Source organism: Erithacus rubecula (assembly GCF_903797595.1).
Source record: "Erithacus rubecula genome assembly, chromosome: 8".
NCBI classification, from domain to species: domain Eukaryota; kingdom Metazoa; phylum Chordata; class Aves; order Passeriformes; family Muscicapidae; genus Erithacus; species Erithacus rubecula.
Genome location: NC_136659.1, coordinates 6,548,957 through 6,574,909, shown reverse-complemented (window position 1 = coordinate 6,574,909; position 25,953 = coordinate 6,548,957). Strand labels below are relative to the sequence as shown.

Sequence of the window (25,953 nt, the reverse complement as noted above, 5' to 3'; positions counted from 1 at the left end):
GCAGTGAGTCAGCACATGTTATCACATTAGCAGGGTTCAGATGTACATAAGCATCCACACCAAGTTACAGCAGGAGAAACCAGAGCAGGGGGTAAAAAACAAAAAAAAAGGCAAAGAAATGCAACTTTTCTATGGATGCTCAGTTCTGCAGTAAGACAGAAAAGAGGATAAGGAACCAAATAGAGATAAAAATAAAGTGAAAAATAGAAGGGTGGGAATATTAAAGCGATTAGGAAACAGGATGCAAAAGAAATAAACTATAAGAGAGATAAAAGAAGCTCATGGAACAAAAAAATATGAAATGGAACAAGCTGAGTGTGCACAAACATTCATTATGGAGAATTCAGATTGCTCCAGCTCCAGATTTTGTAAGCGATAACATTGACTGATTCAGTTACAGATATTAAAAATTAATTAAGAACTCATAAACTCAGACAAAACTAACAAATTCCTGCCTATGACTGAACTGGGTTGAGTGTATAAAGCTGGTAATCAATTTGGCCCTGAAAACCTTAATGGCTAAATACTGAGAAAAGTGATTAGCTTGACAACTTAGGAGTTATTCACAGCCAGCTTGACTATCATTCCTATTTAAACTGATCAACACAAGTAGATATTAAAATATCTGCAGCTTGACAAGTGAAACATGCAGTTTTACAGAAAACTTCCAAGTGATTCAGAAATCACCTGTGTGTTGGCAATAAAGTATGTTTTCCATGTAGAACTACTAATTGATGTCCTCTAAACCCACAAGAGAAATCATGTCAGGCTGCACACAGAAACATGTAGTTCAGCAGGCAATTTCTTCAACATATAAAAAATATAGCACATCCAACTTTTCCCATAACAAACAGAATTTACCTTTGGCTCTGCTTAGGAAAAATAGCAAATGAAGCCTTTCACTAAAGCTAAACTTGGAAACTGTTACAAAAACGAAAAACAGAATAGTTACCTCTTACACCAATGGATTCAGCAGCACAAAGGGAGATGATTTGCAGTTAGGGGCCAGGTGCACATGCTCATCTATTTGCCACTCCTGGAGAGAGACTGCTGGCCTGACACAGGACTTCTTAATATGTCCTTAATGAGTCAGCTTCACTACTACATGCAGAGACCAGAGAAATGAACATCTGCACACTTCCCACAATTATAGCCTCATCTTAGCAGCCCAGTCTTAAAAATGAAGGGTAAATAGAACATACAGGAACAGTAGAGGTACCGCAGGGTGTGCTTATATAACTATTTGTTTAGTCTTTATTGCTTTCTGGTTTTTTGGTTGTAGACAAATCAGGAGGAAAATTAGTGCATGTAGATTATTGGTGTTCCACAAAAAGCCTACCAAAAACATACTGCACAAATTCCCACACATGCCAACAAACTAAAACCATGAAAAAACAGAGGTAACAAGCAAACTTCAAAGGTTAAACACATTTAATTTGGCTAGAAATGTAAAACATTGGGAGAGGCATTCAGTTTCTGGGCACCGTCCCTGTTTTGTTTCCAATTAAAGTGTTTCTTTTCCAGGCAACTCCATCATTCCCACTCCTTTATTTTTGCCATCCTCACCCTGAGCTTATGATATTTGCCACAGGCACACACTCTGTGACAAGAGTCTGATACTGCTTAAAAAAAAAAAAAAAATAAAATAAAAGTATGTTTTTAATCACATCTCTCAGGATCAGTGTACCTTCAACATTTCAACACTCAGAGGTTCAGCTGCCTGAAACACGAGATCAATTTGCTGTTTCTGAGCTCTTCATCTGTTCACCACTGTGCCTCAAGAATTTTAGGACATACTAACCATAATAGCACACTTATGGACACATATATAGTCATTTAAACAGAAAAGCAAACATAGCTGCTTCTTTATCTAAAATTTTTGGCCTGAGCATTAAGCAAGAATTTACCTTTAGAGAGTTCATGTTTCCTTCCTAAAAAGGAAGGCTTTCTTTTTAAGGGAACATGGGCAAAATTACACATCTAAATATTTCCAAGGATTCATCTTAGTCATTTTTGCTTCTGCAAAATTTGAAGGGGAAGGGAACATACAGGAAAGAATTTTTCAAGTTTTGATAACATATGGAAAATTCACTAAAATCCTCCAACCTAAATTTTGAAAAATAAGTAAAATAATTACATCAGCTTTTCAAACAATACTATTTTAGAATGATTTTATTTATACCAGTGCAGGCACAGAAAACAAGGAAATATCTTATTTTGGTGAGACATGAATACTTGAAAAAAATGCTTTAGCATCCCATTCCAAGCATTTAGCTCAATTTTAAAATCCCCTTACCAGTATTATCAATTGAAAAATATGTTCACTGTCTCTTCCTGCCATTCCCCAGCTCCTTCTCCCACTGCAACATCACCAAATGTGAGTGGAAAGAAAAGTGCTCCCAGCAGGTAACTAATTGGCTGTGAGGGATCATTCTCTGAAACTGAAAACACCTGAGCAGGAGGAACAGCTGTGGGGCTGCTGGCAGAACAGACACTTGTGCTCTCACCCCACAGTCAGGGATTAAATGACAAAGTCCTAAGAGCTCTGCCCTACCTTGGAAATTTAAAATTCTTAATTTGGAATTAATGCAGGAGGGAGGGAAGAGCAAAGAGGGTTTCTGCAGGAGGACATTCCTGTGGCAAGCAGAGCTATGTGCCCTCTTCCACTTTTCTTCCCACTTTACTTTTTCCCAGTGTGATTTATCTCTTGGGTGAAAAAATGGTATTGAGGGACTGAGGCAAATGATTTCAATGTGTTCAGGAGAAAACAGGAAACTTCAAACCTCAATTATAAGAACCGTGTTGGAAAATAAAAAAGAAAAAATTGGTCTCTATTTCAGAAGAATGCAGAGTCAACCCCTCCTGACCTCAATAGTGTACTATTACAGCCAATACTTGTGTCTCTGCTTTTTCAAATTTATTCAGTTTATCTTGGAAAATTCACAACAAAAATCACATTCAGCTCTCTTGCACGTGACTCAGACGAAATGTGCATTTCTTCAACACAGGGACTACAGGTAACCTGGAAAATTTAAATGATCCCCATGATGAAGAAACTCATACTGGCTCATGATTATGATTTAAAAATTCTGATAATGTATTTCTATCCTCTCACAAACTAAAACAAGAAAACATTTTAAAGACAACTAAAAAGGTCTATTAAAATTACGTTTAAAAAGTAAATAATTAAAATTACTTTTAAAAAGCAAAAAGGCCTATTTAAAGTAGTTTAAACTGCACAGATGTCTATATTATATTTTAATGTATGAATAAATACCACATTATAGGTATAGCTAATGTCACATCAGTACCACGTTTTGTAAATTTAAATTACCTTCAAAGATGAGGATAGAAAAAAAAAGGTTATAAGATATGACCAGAAGCCAAAACTGTCAATCCAATATTAAATATAATCTTAGCATGCCAGAAATAATTGAATTTCTTGATATTTATTCCACCTGGAGCAGTTAGATTTTTCACTTCCTGAAGTTAAATGTGAACCTAAGAAACCTGCATAACTGCCCAGATCCAGGAAAAAGAATCAAAGGAATTCCATCACATTTTATGTCTATTTTATGTTAAAGTGCCGTAAGAACTTTTATCTTCCCTATGAAAGAAAGGGAATCAGACATTCCAATTGACTACATAATTTCTTACTACTCTTTATGTCTTTTCACTAATGATTTACATATAAAATATTCTTTGATTTCTTTGCTTTTAAACCACACAAAGGAAGGAGACTTGGAGAAACAGATCAGCACTTGTAAATGATCAGTCTATTCTCTTCCTTTTATAAACCTGCATATGGACAAAAACCAGCTCACTGGTTATTTTAAAGTGAAACTGGTAATATTTAAAGACTTCCAGAGAAACAGATGGAAAAAAGGTTTAGGGAGGAAATATTTAATCAGAAGAGATTTGGCAAATTAATCTGTAAATTAATCATTGCATGTGTGCTGTTTTCACTACAGAGAAGCAATATCCCTGCTGCCAATCACTTCCCAGGATTTTCAGTGCCAAAGTGCACCTTACTCCACATTGCCCCACCAGGCTTTACTGTTTTAGCAACAGCTCCTATACTTATAGACCAGATAATACAAACTCTTACCTTAAAACAAAACCAAACTACCAGACTTCCCATTTTCACTCCCCTGAGGATTCCCAGGAAAGATTCTGCTTCTGGAGCTTGTTGATTGGAAAAATCCAGAGGTCACCTAATATGGGAGTTAGAGTGTGACCTTGATGTTCCAAACATAAATGATTTGGGAGTGTGTGTCTAATCTTATAATTCTGTGAAGTGAGAAAAAAAAAAAAAAAGGTAAATCCAAAAATTCCCACCAGACTGTTTTTCAAACCAGTTCTATAATAGCCTAAATTCACATTATAGCAATACCTTACAAGCCTCATCATGTTGGCTTTTGAGTATTTATAGCTCCACTCTATATCATAGGAAAAGTATGCAGGGTCTTATACTCTGGTGAGCAGAGATCACAGTGTCAGGAAACTCTATAGTCACTTTGCTATAGTGCAGGAGCTTCAACAAATAATAAAACACAAGCCTTAAAAAGGCAAAGCATCCAGTGTGTGGAACATCTTAATCTGTTTCAGAAGAATTATTTAACCAAGAGGTAATGATTTCACATTGGTGATTGTTTTTTCTCATCAGCTTCCAGGCATAGTTGTAATTTATATGTAATTCTGAATAGAAATCTAGGCTTAAATGACTGCTTGAAATTCTAGACAACTTTTCTTTCCAGCCCTTCCTGAGCTTATAAAATGGAACAGGTGTTGCAGTAACTGGACTTATTCCTTTTCCCCTGAGGTAACTCTGTGCCACAAAGAAATTGAGAAGCTCTTGCCTGCATTTCTCCAAGCATATTAAAGAAGGCTTTATTGTGAAAATATTTGATAGAAATAATAACACTAATTTACTGCCATTTACCACAGCTGCCTTCCATCCACTTCACAATGAAATATAATTATGTTTCATATTAACCTCTTTAGGGAAGTCTCCCTAACTCACCCTACCTACAGCATTAAAGTAACAAATAATTTTTTGGGAAGGTACAACATAACTATTCCAAGAAAAGCAGGTGGTTCTGTGTCTAAATTGCTCCATTGTGGCAACTGCATTTCATAATTTGTGTGCACTAGTAAAAAAAAAATATTAGAAATCCAGTTTAGAGAGATCTCTAAGGGGTTAAGTAAAAAAAAATATATATATATATATATCATTTCTCGGACATCCAAATCTTTAGGAAGGATGATTTTTCTGCCTCCAAAGAAGTAAATGTAGTTATTTAAAATCCTGTTGGGATTTGTTTACACTACTATAAAATTTGGTATTTTGTATATTCCAAGCCTGGTATGATTTTAAACAAACAGTACAGTTGCTGTACTTCCCCACCCAAATATTATACCTTATCTCTGATATAAATGTAAATGCATGTTCATGGTGAAGAAGGACATCTACCATCTATGCATGTTCTTGGCACACAAAGACCACCAGAGGCATTGCAATTTTGCTGCCAGTTTATCCTCATGCTCTTCAGAGAAAGGGAGATCCACCTGGTATGAACTGAATTTTCATAGGTACAGGAGTGAGTAATATAATTATTCATATCAGCCTCTATTCCCATCCTTTTAAAATCCTTAATATAGATTTTTTATAATAAAGTTAACACTACTCTTTTAAGTTTAAGTATGCTCAATGAATAGTTATTACTGTCATAAATATATCATACCTACAACCCCCAGATATAGCCCTTAAAATAAGAAAGCACAAAGCCAAATAGGCATTAAAAGTTACAGTGCTTCATCTTTCACAGAACACCTTATTTGCAGCATACACTTTCTGGAATTTTATGTTCTTAGCTCTTCTAGAGAATTCTCATTAGATGAAGCTAGGAAACTTTAAAGTATTGGTATTTTACTTTAAAATCCAGGAGCCCGAGCAGCTCTGAATCACAGTTTTCCATCCTATGGCCAGCTATGGGCTAATCATTCATACATTAACCTCAGTTTGACTTGTTATACTGACAGCAATGTGGAAATATGTGATTTATGAGGTAAAGCAAGTTAAATCCATTAGAAGAAAACTACTAAGTCAAGCACACCACATTGTGGACTAAGAGGTAAAAGGCTCATTCCCATTAGATTAATTCCTTTCTGGATCTAACCCTTCTTTGCCAGGAACTGCCCACCCACATTGATTATAAAGGATTGTGTCAGCCTAAATCTTAATGCAACAATAAGAGAGAAAATTGGATATTTTCTGCTGGCTTCTGCATAAGAGCAAATTTCACCCAGAATGTGATTTTTTTATATGATTTATTTTGTTTCAGGCTATTACCTAATAATTTCTAATGCTGTCAGATTATGGAACAAACAGATTTTGTCAGGGGGATAGCCTAAATGGTTTCTTGAGGCTTCTTCCAACCTATTTTTCTACATTCCTGTAATTTTGGAAAGATGCTAAAATTTTCATACTGTAGCTGGAATCTGAACCAGAGTATTGCTTCACTACCCTGAGTGGCAAATGTGGAGCCTGAACACCAGACTATCAAAGCTGAGCATTAAAATCCATGACATACAACAGAGGAAATGTTCCATCCAACTCCCCTGTGTCCTTGCTGGAATTCTTGAAAATCCTGGCATTGTTTCTCTTTTCAGACAATCCTGTTAACACTAAGAAACCACAAAAGTCCAAAGAACCACACAGCAATATGATTAGCAATATACCTTGTAGACTACACAGAGAGTAAGGAACACAAAGCATGTTCTAGCATGTGTGTGCTTAGGGCTTGGAGAGAGGAGAGGAACTGAACTCCTGAAACTCCTGGAGTAATTTTGGGCAAATTACACAAGCTGAGTCTAGAATGTTAATGTGTTATTTTGGATTGGTTCTGTGCTCTTAGTCAATTGGCTTTCCTTCTCCATGTCCCAAACCTATTCCAAAGGAGAGTTCACACCCTCTATACCTCTTCCATGGAACCAGAGCCACTGGGAGTATTCTCACTGCTCATTCTTTCAGGACAGCACTGGGCTGAGACATTCAAACTCTAAACCTGAAGGTATAACAGATTTCTTCATTTGAGAAATAGTGCTAATGAGTCCTGCAGTAGGGCTATAACAAGACAACTGTATCATTTCCAAGACTCCAGCTGGTATTTCTAATAGCTTTATGCTGCATATTTCCATAATAAAATTTAGTGGAGCTATCTGGGGATCTCAGGACTGTTCTGTACTGTGTAATGTAACCAGACCCTTTATAGTCTAGTTCATCTAACACAGACTAGTATTCCCTTTGTTATGAAAATGTAATACAATAAACATTCGCAAAAAATATTGTGACACTCAGGTACTAAATTATTGAGAGTGAAGAGAAATACCCTAGAATGAGATAACTGGGATATAGATATTAAAAAAATACCATGCTTTTGAGTGGGATAGAGAAGTGTCCACAAAACAAAGTAAAACCACAGCAACTCCAAAGCTCTATAAAAGAGAGACACAGGTTCTCCAAAAAAGTATTAAGAATGCCTTTATCAAAGAAGAGCAAATTATCACAGAAGTGAGACTGGTTAGCCAGTTATTGCTGATTTAGTGCACCATAAAGAATGTTCACATGTAAAGCTGTCTTTAGTGTACCTCTGCCTGGGACTGCAAAAAATAGGTGATGTTTTCATTCCAGGCTTATTTTTTACCTCAAGGCAACAAAACAATGCAGGAAAGTTTCTAAATTTGAGCAAATCTAGAAAATAAATATTTAGAAAATGCAACATTGATCAAATTAGGCTCCCTCTAACCATAGCTAAAGCTACATGAATCTTAAAATAAAAACTAAGAACAAAAGAGGGATGAAAGAAGAGTATAGGGGTTTATATGAATGCATATACCTCTATGATGAGATAGAACACCCACCTCTGATTTCTGAGACTTCATAATGTGATATTAAAACTGTGGTGTTGTGAACAGATTGATAAAGCTTTGCTGGGATTGCTTACAGAGTGTAAATACGCTGAAATACATTAGAACCTCTTTGCACTTCAAAATATGTTGCTCTGCAGCCCTAATAAGTAAAGCAGCCCATCCCAGCTGACATACTTCAGCAATTCTAAACCACAATTATCCTTTTGTGTTATTGGTATGTGCATAAATACTTTTTAAAAAAACTTGCAAAACACAAAGTTCTCCTTTCCCAGAAGGGAAACTGTATAGTCAGAATATCTCACTGCTCTTCGAAAGAAGACAATTATGAATAATATGATGGGAACTTTCAGAACATACTGCATCAATCAAGTTCTGCATGAGTAATTATAATAATGTTTTGTAACATCATTAATTTTGTCAGCAGAACACGTCTCAGATTTCTGAAATACAAGATTTGCTTCCCAAAGGACATTGGCCCTCAGCATAAGGGCCTGGCTAATTTCTGTGATTCTGCTGAGAACATCTGAGCAGTAAAGAAACATTTGTTTTCTGGGCTAGGATTTGGGTGTTGAGGTCACAGAAGGTATTGTCTGCAAGCTGGCTTTTTCCTTCTATGGCAATTGTTGTTTTGAAAGAGTTCACAAAAGTGTCCAAGCTGTTAGGTGTAAGGAGCATTGTGTCAGTAAGATTAAAATTTCTTCCCCTTCCAGTGTGAAGCCAGCTCACTTCCTTATCTTTACTGCTTCTCAAATGAAAATCTATCTGTGTCTTATGGCTATATCTTGTGGGGGTTTTGTTGTTGTTCTTATTTTTTATGTTAGTATCAAAAAGAAAGGAATTAATTTCTCTTCAAAAGTCAACAGGTTGAGAATAGCTTTACTGTTATAAAAAAGAACAAGATTGAGGCTTACCTTGAAAGGGCAGAGGCTGGAAAAATGAGTCAAATAACTAGTTTGTTGCAGATCAATAAACTAACAGGAGATTCAGAAATTATTAAAAGGGTTCATATAAGCAATCATCCATGCAGCATTTTATAAAAATAGTGAGAAGAAAAAGATGAACTTTAAAGAAAGGCCAGCAGTTGCCCAGATAAGACATTTGGAGGAAAAACAGACACAGAACCAAAATGAGGAAGAGAGAACTAGAAAGGAGACAAGGAATTAATTATTTGGAGTGACAACATCTCCATGGGAGATACCAGAAATGTGAGATGGTTGTCAGTAAAAATGTGACCCTAAGATAGGTTTTAAACAAGACAGTGGTGTAATAAAGCCCTCGATTTTCTTTAACAGATCTGCTTCTATTTACATATAGCAGGTCTGCCATACCACACAAGAAAGGCCTTAAATATTTCATGTGAGAGACACTCCACCAGTTCTCTGGGTAACCTGTTCCAGTGTCTAATTGTTCTCATGAAGAAGAGTGACAAAAGGATCTCCCTCATGCCTATAAATACTCTCCAATATTGCAACACTGCGATAAGATTCCCTCCCCTGAGCAGCCTTTTCTTTAGGTTCAACAAACCAATTTCCTTCCATTTTCCTTCCTTTTTCAAGTTCTAGGACTTGAAAATCATCCTGGTAATTCCCTGCTGTATTCTTTCCTGCTTTATAATGTCTCCTGAAATGGGGAGACCAAAACTGTGTCCCATGTGTGGCCTAACAAGTGGTAGAGTAGAGCATAATAACCACATCCCTTAATACCTTCTTACACTTCTGCTGACACAGCCCAGGCCATGGGTGTGTGTATGTGTACATCAGAGCCTCAACTACATGTAACTATGCTTACATATATAAAAATTCCAGAAATGGTATCCTGACATTCCCAGTCTGGCTTATTCCTTACTTAGTCTAAGGCAAGCACTTCTATTTTTTGGTCTCCATGGCAATTCAGGTTGTTTTTAATTAGAATGTTGTTACAGTATCTCCAGGCTGCATTGTGCAATAGTAAGGGACATCAACTTCGAAAACAGAAAAGTCTTGTGTTAAGTAGATTGAACAAATAGTCCTTTTTACAAAAAATAATTATCTCCCAGTCCCAAATTATAATTACTTTGGGTCTACTGATTATATATGAATTTTAGCTCCTAGTTTTGTAGGCAAACCACAAAGAAAATTACATAAATAAATATATCCATTTGCAATTAATATCTTACCCAGGGGTTGAATAAAACATGTGCACAAACTAAGAGAAAAATTTTAGACCTACTTAGTTTTGAATCAATTGTCAGCAATGCTAATTTCACAAATTACACTGGTAAGTGAAAGAGTAGGCCACGGTGACCTATTTCCAAAGGAGCATTTGTGCCACCATGGTAATCCTAAGCCACTTTCATTCACAGTGATTAGTTACTGATGGAACATGAAACAGCAGCAGCCCAGAAATTCTAGGAGGCTGAGACCAGAATTCAGTATAGGATGTGGTTAGGATATTAAATCAAGCTGATCATAAGCAGAATTTCCAGTAATCTCTTAAACCATCAGATTTCTAGAAATCTACTGTAAACCCTAGTAACACAAAGAAACCCCTTCACACAGCACAGCCAAAAGTATGTAAAGCGTGTCCTTGGCACACGCAGTCCTTTCAATTTCAGTACATCCTGAAGCAGATGGAAGCTCTCCTGATGAGACTTTTCCTTCCTCTGCATAGGAGTCCCCCATATCAAAATAGAGCTGCTTCTTTCCTGTCACTCATTGTTCTGGCCCTGCAGGGTTAGGAGATCATTTTGCAGAGCCAGGCATCTCTTTAATTAAAGATATCCTTTCAGGAGAGCTCCACAGCATCTTCACAAGGGCTGGACTGGGTGGGGTTTGATCAGATATGGCTGGTTTTAAAGAGCATTTCTCCTTCAGAAACAGCACTATGGCATGTAAAAGGAATGCATTTCAAGCTATTGCAGCTTGTGTAAGCGTGTGATTACTAAACTACTGAATTGTAAAAGTTTTATTTTGCTGATACTCATGTAAACATCTACTGTAAGTCATAAACTTTGATAGGAGGAACTCATAGCTTACACATAAAAATCTGTATTTCAATAAACATAAAAACTGGAACTGTAAAGCTAAGAACTTCCCTACAGATAATAAAGATGTCTTTTTACATGCTTGCTCAATCTTTGCCTTTAATATTTATGCTTAAAACTGCATTCCACATTTTCATAACTGTTCTTCCTATACATAATTAATATTTCCTTTTAAATAACCTTACATTTGTTGGAAAGTAGATTCTATTAAATCACTAGTTTAGACTTTCTTGAATTTAAGTGACTAATTTGAAAGACAGCTGTCTCAGCCAGAGAAATGGGTCAACCAGAAATTAAATATGCACTGCAAGATGGATTTTTTGATGACTTTACTAAAGATTCCCTGAATAGCTGGTCAAATTCAAAATACCAATATATTATCATAATTTTTTTTTTTTAACTGCTGGAGTTTGATGCAGAATCTTTAATTATTCAAGGATTACTCAAAAGACTTCTCACAGTCCAAGGAATCTGCTTTTGAATTTTGTGCCTTTCTTAAAAACAAAACAAACAAACAAACAAAAAAAAATACACAAGCCAAACCGAAGCAAAATTCATCTGGCTTTAGTTGTGGTCACAAGTATTTTGCAAAGCTTCATTATTTAATTAAGAAATTTAATCAGTAAGGGATTGTATGGCTTAATATCTAGTTGAGCAACAAAGGGTACAGCCCATTTTTGTGGTATGTTTTAAGATAAAAGAGGCTTGAAAATGCTGAGGCTTTGCTGAGCAATCTAATTGCATGTCTTTAATTAGTATATATGCTAACTTCACAATAGAGGCCCTCAGGATAAAACCTGTCTGTTAAAAACCTTCTTGTCTTTTATTGAAAATGCTTATCTTCCATGTAAGCAATCTGCACAGGGTTTCACAATTCAAATAATTACATACAAGGACATCTAATATTTTACACAATGAAATACACTGATAGCCACATTTGAAAAGCATGATGCCATTAGAGAAATTAAGATAATTGGAACAATTTGGAAAAAACCTCTAAAACACTGTTTCTCTTAACTGCTAGGCATTATCTTCAGTGCAATAAGAATGAGAAGGCAGTGAAGAACTTACTGGTAAAAAAGCAAAATGTAGATGGTTGTCATTTAAGTCAAAGATAATTCTTCCCTGGCTTTCACAAGCAGTGTAAACCTATATAGGTAAACAATATTAATTGTTCTCTATGAATGACATTTGAAATTGGCTGTTGTGAAATAAATATATAATCCTGATATGCTTGTTGCTGGCTTTGCATGTGTATCTTTGATTTTAAAACACAAATGGGCCTCAAAAAGCTATAGAAGGGTGTGGGGAAGCTACCTGGCATTTAATGCTAACAGAACAAATAATTTCAATGACCAACACAAATACATGGAAGTAGTAGTGAACACAGAACTACTAGTACCTTAACAAAACTACAATCTTTTCTATGTACAATTATTGCACATACAGCTGTGGGTGTTTTCTTTGGATCAGCTGTGAGTCAGCTCTTAGTGTACCCCTGTCTCTGCCCCTCAGCCATTTCAGAGGTGCTCACTCTATTTTTCTGCCTTTCAGGAGAGTGCAGAGGACATGCCTGTGCTCTCACATCAGTCACAACACTCTCTGTGGCTCCTGTCAATGCCCTGGTGAAAATGGCATCACAAAGGCAGCCCTGCACATATCCACAAGGTATCCCAGGCACGAGCATCCTGGGTACACAGCCAAAGAGAGCTGTCAGGAGAAGAGAAGGACAAGGAGCTGCATTCTGACCCAGCCAGCCCTGCACACCAAATCCTTGGAGCTATGGAATATGGTACATACCCAGAGACAGCCAAGGGATTTTGAAGCCTCAAACTCTTCAAAGAGTGCCAGTTTCCATTTGCTGAATCTGCCACTTGAATCCGCATTTCGCTGAATGTGACACACCTGTCAGAATTCTCTGAAGGAAGAGACATGGAAAATTCTTTTGTAGTGGTTCTAACTTATTTGGAAAATTTCACTAGTGGTCTTCCATGGTTTAGACCAGATGTTCAGAAAAATGTAATTTGCAATCTCTAATTTAGAAAATAAAACTTCCCAGGAAAGAGAATCTAAAGGTGGTGTGATGATAGCAATGATTTTGCATTTGGTACAAACATCATAAGGTTTCTTTACAAACTGCAGGCTAAACACCACTACAAAGATTTCTAGTATTAATGTTAGACATTTGCTTGACTTCAAATTTAATAGATTTTTTCAAATGCTCCAGATGTGCATATGTCTACAGGGTAGAAAAAAAGGGCAAAAAAATCTATGCCTTTTTTTGATCCTGAAATATTAAAAAAAATGAACCTTAAGAAAACATTGCATGTGTCTGGATTATTTCAAAATCTAATTAACCAAGCTTCAATCTCCTGAGGGTATATTTTCAGATTCCTTACAAAAATAAGCCAAAGGCTTTGATGGATACTGTTAAAAACCACCAACAGCTCATGAGAACATTCATATTCCATTCGTAAAGCTTATCAAACCCATAAATTAGAATGCAGGAAGAAATTATTCCCTATGTATTGGTTCAGAGAAACTATAGTTATTACAGAGTGTCCACTCTACATCCTAAGAATTATTTTAACATAAATAGTTAACAGCTTCTCGGAAATGTCACAAAGCTTATAAAAAAAGCTTCTCTTTAGTTTAAGAGAAGGTACTAAGGAGACTGAAGAGAAAGTAGACACCATCTGAAGAGAAGGAACTGTTACAGATATTCTCCTTTAAGGTATTGCAGAGATGCATTTCACAGGGCACTTCAAGGAATAAAAAGGACTCTTTTCAGTACCTAGTGATATTAATGTTTGAGCTTTTACATTGGTAGAGAAGCTTACTACACATATAACTATGTGTACGGTTCATTAACAAAGAACTTGAAATATTAGCAGCTAAATTGCCAAGGAAAACAATCTACCAGAAGTAATGTCTTTGATCTACATCCACCCAACATACACTGCACTGTATATGACTCAGGAGCAGGTGGACTCTGCTGCTGACAATAAATACAACATTTTAAATACAGGATAAAACTTGCTGCTCCTTTCTAAAGCAAAACAATTCATCTCAGAAGGCAGCACTTTCTCAGAGCATTACTGGCTCCTGGTGAGCACTCCAGAGCATCTATATTCTGAGGGACTCCCACTGACCTGCAGAAGACATGAACAGCTGGCTCAAGACTCTGGACAGCCTTCAAGATAAACCCTGAGTAGAGTTCTAAGCCAGCAACAGTAAACATGTGTAGGGGGAAGGGGTCAGAGAGGCAGCTTGGCATGTGTGCAGGTCACTGCACAAGCCCAGGCACAATAAGCACCATTCATACCAAAACTCACAATGCAACTCAACACAAGTTAATCTTCTGACATTGTTGTTTCCTCTGCCTTACTCATTCTTTTCATGCAAAGCCAGACTTTATTCAGTTATTCAGTGAGGCTTTTTTGGTGGTTTTTGCAATCATTTTGTATCACCAACCAAGATAAACTACTCATTATTTTAAAGAGAGAAACATATTTGAGGGTATGGAAGAAAACCCTTCTATTACTTCTTCAGTCATCTGCAACATTTCCAATATGCTGAAGACCAATAGAGAAAAAGGCACCAGACTGGGGAGAACACACCAGCAGGCAAGTGTGGTGTCAGCACCTCCCTTCTGTCCAGGACATATGTGCTGACAGGCACAAGTGGCTTTCCAGCAGCACAGACACTAAATTTGCTTGTACCCACTGGGGATAACATGATGGTGCCAAAACCCAATTGTGTGTGAGATCTAATAGCATTATATACAACAGTCTGAAATTATGGAACTATGTTATTTACACACACACAAAATAAATCTGAAATAATTTCCCTTTTAGAATTATCTAGCCTTGAGGAAAATTCATACATGACAGTGTATACATCACAAATCAATTAGCTGAACCATTGCTTGGCTGTGAGGCTACTTTTAGACTGCTGTAGTAGCTCTTGGACAAGAATAGTGAGTGGAAATTTGCTTATTTTTTTCCTTACTATGGGATATTGATGCATTTTTTATGCCACTTGTATTTTCTTTGTGGGCTGTTATTTCTGGTCTTAGGAAACAAAATATTAAAATGAAGAGCTTCTAGAAATGAGCATATTACAGATTTCTAGATCTAGTACTGTAATTGAAATGTGGTATTATGAAGGAAAAGATTAATAAACAAAATCTCTTTAGACCAATGTTTTGCAGTTTTGAATAAAAATTACTTTTAAAAAAAAAGATGCCCACATAGAACAGATGAAAAAAAGGCAGTTTAGAAATTTCCTTAGGTGACAACCAATAGCCTGTTCTAAAATCACCTTTAAAAGATGCTTGAACTGTTTAGAAAGTATAATGTAATAACTTCACAAGAAAGACACCTAAGTCCATGTGGTCTGACTTCCATCCAGATTTATGATGGAACATCAGGAACAGCTGCTTGAGCAATGAAAGCTCTCCCAAATTCAAAAGCCTTCTCTTGTGTGTGCTGTAGCTTAACACAGTTGCTGCCAGCCATAGCTGCTAGGGCAAAAAAAACAACCACTGAAAGGAGCAGGTGCTGGTGTTAGAGTGAAATATAGTCTTCCAGAAAAATGTGTGGAAGGAGTGAAAATGTGTCCCAGAGAGATGGAGAAATGTTCAGATTTGCCTTTCACTCTGTGAGATTCAAGCATATTCATTTAAATGGTTGCAGAGCTTGGTCATAGAAATGTTTAGTCTGAAAAGAACTTCTGAAGCATCTCTCATGAATGTTACCCAGATGTCAGTTTTGTATCATGTATTATGCCAGGCATTAAAAAAAAATATATATTATGTAGTACTATTAATGCTGTATTTCCAGGAGAGAGATTAAACTGAATCTAATAATAATTTATTCATATGGTTCTCATCTGTTATACAGTGTAAAAACTTTTTATACAAATATGTGATCAATATGTTCACCAAACAGACAAGGACAGGAGTACATGAAGCAGCCATTCATATCACCAGAGCTGTCAGACAAGAGAAGCAGAACAATCTCTTTACTACTCATGAAGCAGAGCAAAAACCAAGATGAGCCCTGTGATACCCCTTTGGGAAGGGAGAGGGCATTAGCACAAAAATGTTACACACAATCACAGAAAATCAGAGAAGGAAGAAATGATGACCTTGGTCTCAGATACTAAGAACCATAAAGCATTTAATCAATAGTCCTACCTGCATAGCACCAGCTCTGCATTATTGTGTGCTCAGGGATAATGTGCTATAAACCAACAACTTTGTAGAGTATAAGGATTAACCATTGCCTAGAAGTGTGTCGTTGATTAATTATTTTGGCAAGGTTAATCTTCTAAATACTCATTATAACAACCTGTAATTCTTTTTTTCTTTATCCACATATGATCCCACCATGGACCCACCTTCCCACACTTAATACAAATTAACTCTGCCTAGTAGAGAAAGCAACTACAGGATCTATTAATTTTATTATTCTGGATATCACAAGTTACCATGATCTGTGAGATTATACTCTGATGTCTCTGAAGTCTCTTAACTGTAAAAAATTTATTCAAAAAGACAAGAATTAAGGAACTCTTTCCCAAAATTTATAAGCCTGTTTTCCGCACAATCCCTTGGGAGTACTTTTTCTTCTTATATTATCTCTTAAAATTTAACTTTTGGAACATTGTATTGCTTTAAGTACGGCCAGAACCACAAACTGATTTGAAGTCAAAGCAGGCCATGAATAGGCAAGAGTAAAGGAGTAGCAGCAGAAAGAAAATCACCAAGCCCTATCCAAACAAATCTGCACAGGTCCCAGTACTCCACAGAACTGGGAAGGAAAGTAAGGAGGCTCCAGCTGGCTGCATATATTTAATTTCTCAGTTTTCAGACCTATTGTCCAGGTGAGCTGAACACAGGCATTCAGAATTAAAGAGCTGGGGACAGGGGCTGAGGAGGCAGGAACAGAGAACATCACTAACTACAGCCTTAAATATTTTCAGTCTACAGTAGCTGCAAAATATCAAAATCATAACACTGTGATTTTGCCAGAGAGGTGAAACAGTAGTTGTGTTCTAAGATTTTAGGGCATAAAAAATTAAAGACATTATTTTGATTTCTATTTCTTGCTGCTTTGCTTTTTTTGGAAATTCTCCCAGGACATTTCGGGTTGGTCTCTTTACACTTCCTCAATTGGTCTATGGGGATTTCCAAAATCCAAGCTACAAATAAAGATGTGTATTTTATTATCACATCTAACACTGGGCACTATTAATAAAGGAAAATGTGATGTGTTTCTATTAGTCAGAATAACATAATTTACAGGGGCAGACACAGCAGCTTGGGAGAATGAAAAAAAACCTGTATTCTCTGTAGACAAGACATGATTAAAACATTGAACATTTCTCACATCTTTTCACAGCATTAGGCAGGGGTCTGACTATAATTTGAAGACTAAGCAGAAAACTCAATAAGAACTCCACTCAGTCCTTCATCTTCTCTAATACTGTGGTTAAGCAGAGAGCCCTAAACCTGTAAGAAATCACATGGAATCATCAAGCTTACTCTTGGCTGGCCATGAGAAACTTTCAAATATTGGATTCTGAATGACTGATTCAGTGGTTTTAAGTAATTTGTTTTACTGAAATGCTGTAGCTAACCAGTTTTCTGTTCCTGGGAAAATGGAATAAAAGACATTCTAGGATTCAGGAAAAAAATGTGCTCTTACAGGATATTTTTCAGCAGTCATCTTGAGCATTTGTTTAATTCCTTATATGTTAGTGTCTCTAATTTTTTCCCTTGCCTGTAAATTTACCTTATTAACACAGGACCAATCACTTGGATTTTTTTGTTATTCTGCATGGCACAATGCATGCTGGGCCCAAGAGCCAAGGTCCTAAGCACTACAATAACACCATGAAATAGAACTGGCAGTCATTAGTTGAACTGTAGCTTCCTGATGAACAAACTGCATCAGCGTAGCTTGGAATGAATGACAGAACAAGGTCAAACTGAATATTACAGTCCACCTTGAATGTAACACATTGTGCATTGATTTAAAAGCTGTGCAGAGTTTTAGTATTTTTATGAAGCGCAGCAACTACCTACAAGTTTTACTGAAAGTCCATTTGCAGTCAGAATAGCCATTCTGAAATTGTTCTCCACCAAGAAAAGCATCTAGCTAGAATTACAAACATGCATCAAATATCCTACAGTTGGAGGAGGAGGGAGGAAAAATAAAGCTCTTGCTTTCCCTGCCTGTGTATGTAAAACCTTTAGAGCCAGCTCAGTCTATTCAATATGCACTTGGACAGTGCCCAGCACAAAGAGCCCAAGTCTCCAACTCAAGTGTCTGTTCTCCATCACAAGAGGAATTAATATGTATTGAATATATTCAATAGGCATTAATTCACCAAATAGCTTGGGGTGATATTTCCTTTTCCTAAAAGAAGAGAGCTCCAAAGGAAGTCACTTGGGCTGTAAACAGAGGTTTATCATATTCCACTTCCTTCTGTGACGATTCTTCTTTTTATGGCTACCTGATTTATAGCTCCATACAAAGCTCTGCCAAGTAAAAGGGAAACTGAGCAGCAGCAGAGGCTCTTCTCCCAGATTTTAACTCTCACTATGGCCCACAATGTGCACACAGCACATGTTTGCAGCAAGCAAACAGCCTACAGGTGGAACAAAGATAACCACAGCACTCAAATCTGCACTCAGGAGAAAGACACTGCTTTCCCACATTCTGAGGGCGTGCCTTCCCAAAGAAACAGGAACAAACCACAGAAGCAGCACCTCAAATCCTTTTCTCACTCAAATTCTATGGTAGGAAGGAAGATACAGCTGATGCCAGTGTATCTAACATCTGAACTTTCAACTCACACTGGCACCTCTAGCCTGGTCATCTGCATTTCTGTCAGATAATAAGAACAGATGGTGATATTTGATACAAACTAATCAGCTAACTTAGCAAAGAGCTGGGTATACATTTTCATAACAAGGCATCTGATGAGGCTTGATAAATAAAATTTCCCATGGGAACAGAATACTGGAAATACCACCCTTATAATAGAAAAATATATCTAATTCAATAAAGAGCAAGTGAAGGTAACCTTAATTATAGAAACCTCAGTGCTTCCCATCTTTATGCTACTGGAATTACATTTGCAAACTATAATTACCAAAAGGTGACTTTCCCACAGCTAATAAATGTCAGCAGACAAATCAGTCATGAATTTCCTGTTCTTTTCCCAGAGAATCCTTTTGCAGTATTACAAGCAATATCAAATAAAATAACTGGAACTAAAGACGGTCAGGAAATTTTTATTAAGTGCTCTTCTTCAGAAAGTACTAATTTTTATTATCATTAAAATTGAGGTTGAGAAGACTTGATTGATTTCCCCCTCTCCCTGCCCACCCAAAGCAAATCCCCAAGCCTGAAGTGCCCAATTTCTATGATGTTTTTCACAGAGAAGACTTTTTTTTATTACTTTTGGCTGTCAGAAGAATAGTGATCTAAAAAGCTTCAGGGCAACAATAGACAGCTTTTCTTGCTGATTTTTCTTTTTTCATCTTAGCACTAAAATATATTTCAGAGATTATTTTTACCCTTCCTTCTGAATGTATTTTTACTTAGGAAAATACTAGAGCTATTATAATGGCATCTCAGCTGTGCTGAGAATGAGCAAAGAAGTTTATTTAGCAGAACAGGATACAATAAAACTAGCTTTGTTTTGTCTGATCTCTTGCATATGAGAGGATATCCATTATTGACCAAGAGCCAACAATGAGTTCAGCTATAAACTGAGTTAGCAGCTAACTGCACAATTCAGAAAGCTCAGCCTTTTTCTGCATATTCTTTGAATGGACTTTCTCAAATACACACTCTGGAGTGCACAATTCATATTTTAAATGCTATTTGTATTATATTCCAGAGCAGCTTAGATTGTTTCTCCCACAGGATATTCAAGACTACAGGGTAAAATTGCTTTGGTGTCAATGTAAATTCATTAGAATAAGAGCTGAACACTTAATTGTGCCACTGTCACTCTAGGTGTTCATTGCTCAGACTGTAGATGAATTGTACCTGAGAAAAACTGTCTGAGACAGTTTTTCTGTCTGCAGACAACAAAAAGGCAACATGAAAACCATAACTCCACAAAAGGAGCCACAGCTGACAGGCCCATTTGGTGTTTTATCAGGTTTACCTGTCTAGGATGAAAGGATTACTCATACCATGGAGTAATTGTCATCAGCATAGAATAAACTGGATCCAAACTGGATGGAAACCTCCTGCTCAAACCACGGTCAACAGAAATAACTGTGTCAGCAAATATATATATCTGTCTTTAAAGATACACAAATCCAGTAAGTTTCACTGTTAACTTTTACCCTTTAAGGCTCTTTAAAACTTGATGTATTTAATATTGAAGACAAAAAGTGAACGAATGGCATCAGTAGAAAGGTCTCCCAAACAAAAGCTATTCTGTTTGGTAGTGTAGTATGACACCTGTTTCTTTGGACTCATGTATTAATTTCTCAGCAGGAAGGCAAGAAGCAGAGGTATGTTTATTTGAACAGCTGAAGAGCAGTGCAAAGACTATGATGGGAAGACCTTGACCTACAAGAATCTTCTCTATTGCCAGCTGTTTTTAAAAGCTTTATCAATTTGAAACTCTATCACATATAACAAAGAACTAGGAATTTCTTACTTAGTGAAGTGAAAAACACAAAGTCTCTACCTGATGCTTTGAAGAGAAATTAAAACCAAAAATTAACAAAATATCTTTTCTTTTTGTCCCCATGGATCTTATTCTTAACAGCAATAATCCCCACCAAAAAAAACAAAGGGTTTTTAGTCTTTTTCACACCTTTTAGCTAGGAACAAACACAAACAATAAGCCAGGAGGAGGTAAATGGGGTATACTCTACAATTCATGGTGGACAGCCAGTGCCTTAGGGGTAGATATTTTGAATTCTTGGTCACAATGTAGTAGTGCTGAAAAAAATCTTCACATCCAGTCTCTGTTCTAAATAAAAAAACACTGTCGGGGGGAAAAAATTCTACAGAAGATAATTGATTGCAAACGAAAGAAAAGGTATTTCTGACTTGAAAACAAGAGGAGGAAAGAGCCCTCATTTTACTGACAGAAACATGACAGAATTAATGACAGTATCTCATAAAACTCCAGTTCATTAATATTATGTGTCACATTTCAAACATGAAACAACACCATGGACATAATCGAGCACCAGATAGATTCCTTCAGCTGTGGGAAAAAGAAAAGTGTGGGAAAATACAAATAGGAGGGCAATGAAACTAGTGCTGACCTTTGTTCAAAGTTCCCAAGAGTAAATACACAGCAAATCACAGCTCACACTGTGGCAATTATTTATGGTGCCCTCAATTTGATTTGTGAACTCTTCTGTATTCAATAACAACAGCAGAAAACAGTGAGGATATAACCCCTCTTCAATTCTTCAGTAATTCTAAGACAAAACCCACTTAAGTGTGAGCTATTTTATTTACCAGTGTAATGCCCAAGAGATTTTTTTCGTTATTCTTTTTTTTCCTCTAATTTTTTTTCCTTGAATATTTTTCCCTTCCCTCATTTTTCCTTCTTTGGTTGCAATTCTCAACAGAATATCAAAATGGACTAAACAAATTTGAAAAGGAAAAGTTGTATTCTCCTTCAGGAACAAAAAATGGCCCTCCATATTGCTGATCCTCACAAGAGATGCAGGGAGTATCTTTCTCATGTGTTAACAGTGTTTAAAATTAATCTTCATCATTTTGCATTCATTAAAATAGCGTTTCTCAAATCATACATGCTACTACCTTGAAAACCACTTCTCTCCTAAAATTTCTGCATTTTTTTGTATTCTATTATTTTAGTTCTAGGAAAACTCACACAATAAACATTCTCAGGCACTGAAAACATTAAGTCATGAAATTAAAAAGCCACTGCCCCCACCCTGCAAAGCCACTCAGCTTTGTACAGAGATCTTCCAGGAGCATTGTTGGTGTTTTAAAACACTTGAATTGCTGCCAGATGTGCAAGATATGAAATCAGTTTATTGCTTCAGGGTGATATTTTCTAGAGAAAGGTCCAACCCTCGTGATGTTTACAGGCATTTAATACAACACAATAGAAACTCAGAATGGGTCTAATGCAGATATGAATGAGAATGGTTTTCTAAGAATTAAGGATATGTAAACCAATATTCCAAAGAGAAATTGCCAAGCTCTTCCCAGAATTGGATAGAACAAGAAAGTTTAGATTTCCTCACAGACAGTAACAGGACTTCTACATTACTTTCGTGCATCATAATAATTCATTTCTGAGCAAACAAAGACTTTGCAATCATTTACCATTTTAGACAAGTTTATTTTTCTCTCCTGTAAAGCTGGAGATTATACCCTTCCAGACCTTTTATTCATTAGATGCAAATGACACCACCTCCTCAGTCACATCATCCTGCTCCATTGAGAAAAGTAGGGACTCAGCCATTCTCCCAGCCATTCACACACTGTGTGTTATGAAATATACTCCTCCTTCCAGGTCTGCATGCTAAAATGGGAATGAAGGAGGCAAGGATTTATAGACTCCTCCAAACTTGCAGATCCTTCAGAGATTATTCACCAAATAAAATGGATCTAGAGCTCTACTATTACTTTTTCCAAAACTGGCTCACAGCACTCCAAAATAGAACAATGATATTTATCACCCCATTACGAAGAAAGGACAGAGCCTTTGAAAAGGATGCTAGCATGCTAAAAATACCAGTAAGAACAGGGATAGTGTCTCAAGTGGACAAAACATCATTACTTCATTTACTTCAGCTTGAATAGTTCATAGTTTGGGTTTTACCTCTTGGTGGTTCCCTAAAGAAGTACAGTTTCTCACAGAGATTCTTTTCACAGCTCCTATTCTATGAGTTGCACTGCCAGACAGTATGACCATGCCCAAGAATCCTTTTTACATCATTATTTTTGCAATTATGTATTTGGCATAAGGGTACAAAATAAAAACTGGAATAGAACAACTGGTTTCTTAGCGAGTGCCATTTTTATTTCAGCTTTTCAATCATTTTTGAGTCCATTCTTGACAAAAAGTACAATGCAACAAAAAACCCCATATGAGGACTTCCTTCATCCTCACAAAAAAAAAAAAAAAAAAAAAAAAAAAAAAAAAAAAAAATCAACCAACCAACTAGGACATGCTCAGTTAAAATGGATCAGCTTTTAGACATTGCAAAGAACTCCAGCCCCCTCTTGTGACAAACCATCAGAAGACAAGCACAGTTTCATCGTGTGACACTGCACAGTTTGAAGCTGCTTCCATCCCAATACAATTCCTTTCAAAAGATTGTGAGGCTGGAAGGAGATAATTTGGCTTCCTGTAGCCGCAATCCTCTCTGTCTTAACTTAGGTAGAAAGGTAAAATTCAGATAAAATTGCACCAAGTAAGAACAAGAAGGCTCTTTTTACCAACCAGCACAAATTTCTTCCACCTCTGTCACTTAAGAGCTGTCAAGCCTACTGAATATGAAAATTAATTTTGGTATAACACCTTGTTCCAGTGATGCAAAACAAGCACAGCTTTTGGGACCACAGCATTAGCAAATTCTCTTTAATCAGAGCACTTTTAGGATAAATTCTTCATGAACATGGTTGGCAAAAGGGCAAAGAACAAGACAAGAACACATGGCAAAATACCCAGTAATTTTTGACCTGTCTGAAGTATCTCTGTATATGCATCTGTCTAGATATATATACATAAAACTACTGGGAGACTTTGTATCTCAGAAATTACAGTTCAGTGAAGAGAATATCAGGGTACACTACACTGACTGGACTCTACAAATGAAGCAATGAAAAAGCTAATAACTTCCAGGACTCAGGCAGGATCCCAAGCATAGGGTTAATTGTTAACTTAATGGTTCAAAAGGATTGAATTGACCCTTCCTGTATAATAGTGCAGGATTTTACCCACAGGTAGGTAAAATACATTTCTGCAGATGCAGAGAAGGGTTTTGTCTCTGCTGTGCAGACTTGAAGAAGCATTTGGGGTCCTGAATATGACCAATGATCAGAACTGTGTTGAGCTGACAACTCTGTACAGACATGATGGTCCAAGCTAATAAACCTTCTACTGAGCATAACTGGGCAAGAGTCCATTGCATCCAAATGCACAGCAACACTTAAAGTGCAAATCACTTTCTAAAAATTTTCCAAATACAAATGCTCTGAGCCACTCCCTCAAACACTGATGGTATTCCAAAGTTACCAATATAATCCTTCATAACAAAGATACATCCCTTAGAAGGCAGGAAAGCACTCTTAGTAATTTCCAAAATGCACAGTCAGGGAAGTGCAGTCAACAGATATGTTTGAAAACCCTCTGTAGTTCAGAGCATCTCAGTAGTTTCACTGAAGACTACAGAGCCCTCTATTAAGCTGCACAAAACTTTGAAGAGAATTGCTAAGAATCATTCTTCTGGAATATTGGAACTGGAATTGCTTAATGCCATTTCTGTGAACTGCAGATAGACAAAGATCAAAAGTTTCAGATTAATTAAGATGATCAGTTCTACATAAAAACAGGCTACCTACTCACCTCAGACTATATTGAAACTAAAGTACCAGCACTTCAACTGAAATTACTCCATTGACTGGCTTTGCTCAAAGACTAACCACACAAAAAAAATTCAAAGACAGCAGGAGAAAAATTTTATCAATCATGTTTCTTGTAGAACCACAAGCATAGTCCTCCAAGTACCTGCTCTAAATAGGCAGTTTAAATGCCAATTCACTAAAAGGTTTCCCTCAGCCTCCTCTCTTGTTTCTCTAGTTTCACTCTCTATTTAATTCTGGTCATTTCCTCATTAACACCTTTTATCTTTTACCCTATCAGTGAGCACAGGTTTTTCAGCACTTGGATTGTAGTTAAGACAAAGGGATGCCAAGCATGACTTACAGATTGCTCTAGCAATGGATAATTCAGTTTGAAGTCATGGAAAATGTATTGCTCTAAATCAAGTTTAAAGCAGATCTATAATGACATGGCAATAAGCTTGGCTAAAGCTGTAAGTGCCATTTAATTTTTCATTCAATACCCTATCTTCAGTTCTGTAGCCTGCCCTTGGCCAACCTCTAGCCATGCTTGTCATTGGTACAGGTGCATCTCTAATCATTGTCTACACAGCCTCAAGCTCTGTAATGTCATGTGGTTACATATCTCTTCCAGCTGGTAGAAAATATTCCATCTATTAACAATCTACTTCCTCTCCCACTTCTTTTCCCCCAACAAAATCCTGAAAAACCTTTCTGATGAGATATAAACCCAGACATTTATACATACACAAAGTCTGCAGTATTGATACAGACCTTAATATAAAATAATGTGAAATCATTCAAGCACTTTCAAGTACAATAGAAGAGACTGACAGGATTACAGCAAGATGTGACAATGGCCAGTTTATATTCATAGTAGCAACTTCATAGTGGAACAGCAAGAGTTGCCACAATGGTCCATTTCAGGAATAAATGCTCAAGTATTATTGTTACCCTCATTCTCCACCTCAGAGCAGTGACCTAAGCAGTACTTAATGCCTTTAGTCTTTAGGGACAACCTCTGAGCCCAGCTGCTGCCATCCCTTGTGTGAGATGAGCTTTACCAGCAGTGTCTCTGAGCTTCTGGTTCTGTCAATACACCATTTCTATATATACAGGCAGCTTAGGAATGCAGATGGTTGTGTTTAAGTCAAAACACAATCCTATGTACTCATCTATTGCACCTCTTCACCAGACTTCCACAGCTGCTTGCTGTTTCCATCCACACAGCACTCCAAAGTGGCAGGAGATGGACACTGGAAGCAGGATCTATACTTCTGCATGGAAAAAGCTCAAGTGCTGGTTTCTCATTCAAAGTAATCTAATGATCTCAAGAGAGGAAGCAAACCATTTTAATGCCCTTCTGAAAGTATGTTAAGCTCTTAGCATAGCCAGAGA

At 36.8% G+C, this 25,953-nt stretch overlaps 1 long non-coding RNA gene across 2 annotated transcripts in view; it reads right to left on the bottom strand.

Annotated features, from left to right (window-relative positions):
• LOC306804326 overlaps positions 1–2,345 on the bottom strand; it is an 82,485-nt gene extending 80,140 nt beyond the window's left edge. For both annotated transcript variants that reach the window (XR_013774852.1, XR_013774853.1), the window contains exon 1: positions 2,297–2,345. This is a non-coding gene — a long non-coding RNA (uncharacterized lncRNA). The remainder of the gene's footprint in view (positions 1–2,296) is intronic.
• Positions 2,346–25,953: the final 23,608 nt, after the last annotated feature.